The sequence below is a fragment of the Lichenostomus cassidix genome, chromosome 21 (assembly GCF_008360975.1).
Source record: "Lichenostomus cassidix isolate B80296 chromosome 21, HeHo_3.0, whole genome shotgun sequence".
Classification (NCBI taxonomy): domain Eukaryota; kingdom Metazoa; phylum Chordata; class Aves; order Passeriformes; family Meliphagidae; genus Lichenostomus; species Lichenostomus cassidix.
Window position 1 is genome coordinate 5,062,578 of NC_139501.1, and position 6,070 is coordinate 5,068,647.

Consider the following 6,070-nt stretch of genomic DNA (forward strand, 5'->3'; position numbering starts at 1 on the left):
CCACCTGCATCACCTAGTGCCCCATCCTGTCACTTCCATTTTCCACTGCATTTCTCATGTCTCCTTCTTTCTGCTTCTTCCATGCAATTCCCAACCCTCTCTCCACACTTTTACTTGTGTATTCATTTTATGACTTTTTTTTTTCAAATAAATATCAGTGCCTAAATGCTACCAACCCCAGCAGAAAATAGGGATACAAGGCCAGGTACAAAAGATGTTGCCTCCAGCACTTGTGGTGGAGTTACTCCTATGTACACTAAGACTGAACATAAAATCAAGAATTCCAATCAGGAAAGTGGACACCATAATCTCTAAAGGGAAGGACAGAGTGTTTACAGTTTCAAGAAATGAAATCCCTTCGTTCCAAAGAAAATATGAGCACCTTTAAGCCTGCAGAAAGGAAAACTGAAATCCAGGGCTGTTTCAGTCACTTGTCCTGCCAGCTGACAGGGGTGATTGAAAGAACACCAGTGGAAAGAATGGTATTGTGAATATTAAGGCAACACAAAAGTAAAATGATACATTCAATAAAACTACACACTTGGCTTCAGCAGCAAGCCAAAATAAGCAAGGTATCTAATCATTACTAAGCAATCTACCTAATCATTACTATATGAGACTTCAGATTAGACAAACCCTTTATCCTACCCAAAGTGCTTTGGATGAAGAGCCCTTTCATCAAAATGATTCTCCTTAGTTTAGTTCTGTTTAGATTTTTATGGAATTGGACTTTACAAGTTGTTTCAATGGTAGAAAGGGGAACACTTGGTTTTCAGGGTATATTACTTCTTCAGCTCCTTGCATACAATATATTTGGCTATATAGGTTCTTGACAGGATTATCCAATTACCTTCCTTTGGAATATCTTTTAAAGATGTGTCTACAGGCTGCAGCAGTCGAGGATGGCAGTATTGCACCTCCTGCCTGCTCACTCTGTATTTGTCTCCTCTGTGAGAACACAAGAGCATCCCCCTCACCCAGTCACAATTTTCCACGCTACCATTACTTGGGGGATGATAATGAGAACACTGCATCCCCAGGGATTTGGGAAAGGCAAAACTTTGTTAGGACTAGGCAGAATCTGGTTTTCTGTTGTTGCTTGGGACTCTATTGCATTTCTGAATTAGGAAAATGTATTCAGGGAGTCTTTTCTCCACTTTTCAGGCCTGCAGTGAATTTATAAAGTCCCACCAGAGACTCAAACCCATTGTCAGTAACCAGGAGACACAGCTTGATACCTCAGAGAGCTCAGTGCAGCACATGGAACCACTCTGGCTGCTGGCCACAGTTCTGAAAGAATAATAATGGAAAAAAAATGTGCTTGCTTCAGGACTGTAGACCTAAGGGAATCAAAATGCTATTGATCCCAGCCCATCTTGTTCTCATTACAATCTGCTCTGCTACTGGCATCAGGAGTTTTGACAAGATCCATCATTATTAGCAGGGTAAATACACCTTTAGGTGGCATAAATCAGCAGCACTTGCTGTGCCAGTTTATGGCAACTGTGAATATAGACTATTCTGATGTGTGTTATGTGCAGAGAAATAGGATATGAGGTCAGTGTGGAAAGCTCCAGTATGGCTGAGGCTTGCAGAGCATTTGTTTAACTAATCAGCTCCACCATGCAATCAGAGGCTATTTTTCCTCTCATAAATAGGCAAGCACGAGGGAAAAAATGATTGTTAAATACTCATACAGCAGATTTTTAACAACTGCAGATTTGAGATGGAAAAAACAAGCACAAATAAAGCTTCCCAGCTGCTTTTTTTTTTTTTTTCAGTTGAATAAATAATTGCCTTTGGCTCATAGAATAAATATAAAACTCCTCAGAAATGGCTACTCAACAAAGGACCAAAGCAGCCTGGCACTTGCAGAAGGAATTCCTCAAGAAACAGCATATGCAGGAGGTAATGAATCAAATGTTTCTCTCAGTTCCTCTAGATGTGAGAGACAACTAAAAATCTGGAATGGCAAAGTAAAGAAAGAAATATTTAATTAATAAAGCAAATGAAGAGCCAAGAACATGGCAGAGGAAACAGCAGATGCTTCACCCTGGAGTCCTAAATAAAAGATAAAAAACCTGCAAGATATTACCCAATCATCTCCACAGTAGTTCAACTTTTAGAACAGCTCTGGATGCCACAGCTTTCTAAGTGAACTGAATAAAATACCAGAAATACTTGAGAGAAGGGATTACCATGAGAGAAGGAAGTAAAAGGCAATATGGCATTGGTTTTTCACTACGAGAAAAATAAAAACACAGAAAGACACTGCATGGTTTGAAGCTGAGCTGGTGGCAGTGTTGGTGCAAACTTCACCAGCAAACCACAAATCTATTTCTATTTCTATTTCTATTTCTATTTCTATTTAATTCCTGTGCTTCTTAGAAATACCAAGCTTTAAATCAGTGCCAGACAGGGAGTTGAGCTTATGAATCAAAGAAAGAATATGACTGTATAATCTTTGTCAAGCCATCTTCTTGTAGGGTGGTTTCTATTCATTTAACATCCCTCCATGGTCTTTATTAGCAAAAAAAAAAAAAGTGTGAAGTGCTTCACATGCTCTGTGTGAATTTTTATGAAAGAGGAGAAGAGCAGCATAAGATAGATGTGTCAGCTGGGAGGTCTGGGAGATTGGCTGGAAGAATTTTAAGGAGATAATTTAAAGAAAACAGTAATCAAGGGAAGCTGAAAGAGTGGGAGAATGTCACAGAAAGAAACAAGCTGCTTTCCTCAGCTGAAAGGACTGGGGTGATATGATTCTCTGAGGGTCCCAGGCTGGCTGTGCCAATTCTGTAAACTTTAGGTATTACAACAAAACAGCTCCCAGGAAGCTGCATTTTAGAGATTGTGATTGGTCCAGATTAAGTAGCCCCATAAATCCTGCCAGATGGAAAACAGTTTGTTTGTTTGTTTGTTTGTTTGTTTGAAGAGAAAATTATGTAACCATGAAAATCCATTTTTTTCCTTCCTCCATTTTTCCTCAGTTAAAACACTTTAACAGCAAAGCTGAGTTTCACAAGGAGTGTAACAGGCCAAAATGAGTAAGTTCTGCTAACATTAAAGCTGTAAAGGGATCAAACTATCCCCCAAAGACCCATTTCTCCATTACAGCAAAATCCAGGGAGCCTTCTCTGCATCCATCATTCCAGGACAGCAGAGCATTACAGAACACCTGGCTCTCCTGAGCTCTCAGAAGCTTTGTGTTCATGGCAAAGTTCATTTGTGTTTTAGCTCAATAATTGACTCCTGTCCAAGCACAAAGTCCCACAGTTTCCATACTGTGGTGTTAGTAGCTCAAACTGATTAAAGGAGAAAATAAGCACAGCTTGTCTTAAATAAAGGTGTGGGAGTTGAACACTGTAATTCAGTTCTGTTGGCCTCCCTGGAAAAGGAGGGAAAATGTGAGGGTTTTGTCTTAAAAAAATGAGGTTCTCAGCATGTTCTGCCTTCCAGCCACAGCAAGAGTTAAAATAGAGAGGGACAGGGAGAGAGGGAAGGAAATCGTGGGGTGCAGCTGATGCTGCAGTATTATTCACACTGAACATTCAAATCAACAGATCTTGAGAATAACAACGTGGCCTTTTTTGATAAAAAGGAAGAAGGTATGATCTGGGCTATTTTGAGATGCTATCAGACCCAAAATCCTGCAGTCATCTAACACAGGCAGGGCAGTGTGCAGCATTTCAGCCAGACAGAGTGCAAGAGCCTGTGGTTAGCTAAAAGGGTGCCTTTCAGAGAGGTGAAACCCCCAGGCTATTGAAAATGGGCCCAAAATGTTCAGTAATTTCAGTGCAAAACTTACTCTTGAGTCCTGTTCTACTCAAAATAAAGAAATGTACCCTAGCTCTCAGCTGCCAGCTCTGGGCAATGCTCTGAGCTCTGGGATCAGCAGGGACAGCTCACCAGGGTGAGATCAAAACCTCATGTTTCCTATTTCCTTGGCAAAAAGACCCCATTGAAAAAGACATGTCTGACTCCTCTCTGCTGAAGATGCACAAAGGGGGAACAAAGCTCATCCTGGCAAGTGATTCATTTTCTTGCTTGCATGCCAAAATGGGTAGTTCTCTCATCAGACATCAGACATCTGTGTGTGATGTTAAACAAGCCCCACAAGCTCCCCTCAGGTGCCAGCAAAATGCTGAAGGGCCATTGTGCTCACATCTGCACTGCTCTGGAATTGGGAAGGTGCCCTTAGAAGAAGCAACTTAAAGTCTGTTAATATAGAATTGAAACCATCCTTTTCACCACTCTGTTTTCTATGCATCCTCCTCACTTCCCTCTGGTTCATCCATCAATCTTTGTATCTCTCTCTGCCTGCTTCTCTTTTCTGGTGCATAAAGGCTTTGCTCAAATGGCAAAAAAACCCAAAAAAACCCAACCAAAACATATTCTTCTTCCAGTCTTGGAATTAAAGTCAATATAAACCAGCTCCCTAGCTCCAACTGTAGTTTTTTTATACCTTCAAGGGTCTTTATATTATTGCAATAGCAAATTTTAACTGACAATTACAGCCACAGATGTGCATGCAAGGAGCTTAAAACCCACATTACCACTGCATTAATCCACACTGAGCCTGGATGGGAAGCTGAAAGGGAGGGACAATGTCACAGAGGCTGCCAAATGATGCCAATGCATCCAAAAGAGAAGGTCAGGGACACCATTCACATAAGCACTAGCTACACATGGCCTTTGTTTCCCTGCTCCCCCATTTCCAGAGCTCTAACAACCACAGGTTAGAAAAATCACATACAGGATGTAAAGCATGAAAGTACAGCTGCAGAAGTTAAACCTGTCACAATTATGACATGAAACAGTGCTGCCTTTACACAGAGGAAAGGATTTCTAGAAAATCAGCAAGTCTTCTGTTTTAACCAAAACCAAGCCTGACTTGCAGACAGATTATTTGAAAACAGATGGTGATTATGGCAAAATGAGGCTTCTCCTACAAGGCAGGCAAAACTCTGCTGTTTGGAAATGTAGAACACGAGGCCTTTATTTTGCCTTGTGACATGAACATTAATAAGAGTAGATGAGGATTGCTGAATGCAAATTCCTCAAGGGGGAAGAATCACTTATCTCCAGGAATGTGTTCCACTCAGCATCCTCTGGCAGCAGAGATCTTTGGAGCAATGCCAGGTGAGTCAGGGGAATAGGAATGAAGGGAAAGCCTTGCAGGCAATAGTTCTAGTTGGCCAGCAGTGATCACTGCCCCAGGTTTGCTGATGGCCTGAGGACAGGCAAATTGGTGCTCTCAGTCCTGTCCATTCTCATTCTAGCTACAGGAAACCACATCTAGCCTTCATCTAACCTTCATCATTTCCATCTAACTCCTGTCACTCTCTCCCTGTCCCCCTAGCACCCCATGAACACTTCCTTCCTTCCTTCCTTCCTTCCTTCCTTCCTTCCTTCCTTCCTTCCTTCCTTCCTTCCTTCCTTCCTTCCTTCCTTCCTTCCTTCCTTCCTTCCTTCCTTCCTTCCTTCCTTCCTTCCTTCCTTCCTTCCTTCCTTCCTTCCTTCCTTCCTTCCTTCCTTCCTTCCTTCCTTCCTTCCCCCCCCCCCCCCCCCCCCCCCCCCCCCCCCCCCCCCCCCCCCCCCCCCCCCCCCCCCCCCCCCCCCCCTTTTGCCTCTTTTACTATTAAATCAAAATCAACATCTAACCTCGTTTGGTTTTGATCACCTCTTTTGGGTATATTTTTAACCTTTCTGGGTTTGATCCATTTCATTCACAGAGACTTAGGTTCCTCTGCTTTTCTGTGTTTAAACCAGATTGTAACACCACTGCACACATTATCAGTGCCACTGTCTGTGCCAAGGACTGACCCTGGGTCAGCCAGGATCAAGGTCCATTGTTTATTTGATTATTATTATTGAATGACTCCAAACTGTGTGAACACAGAAACAGAATAGTTTGCCATTGGGCCAGTGATCAGAAGCTGGAGTAACTCATTAAAACATGAGCACAGAGTACCCTCATCCTGCACAGCACATGAATAAATGGTGAAGCACTTGCCAGCACAGCCATCTCCATCTCACCCCTGCAGGTGACTCATTTTCCTGAAGGCAAACA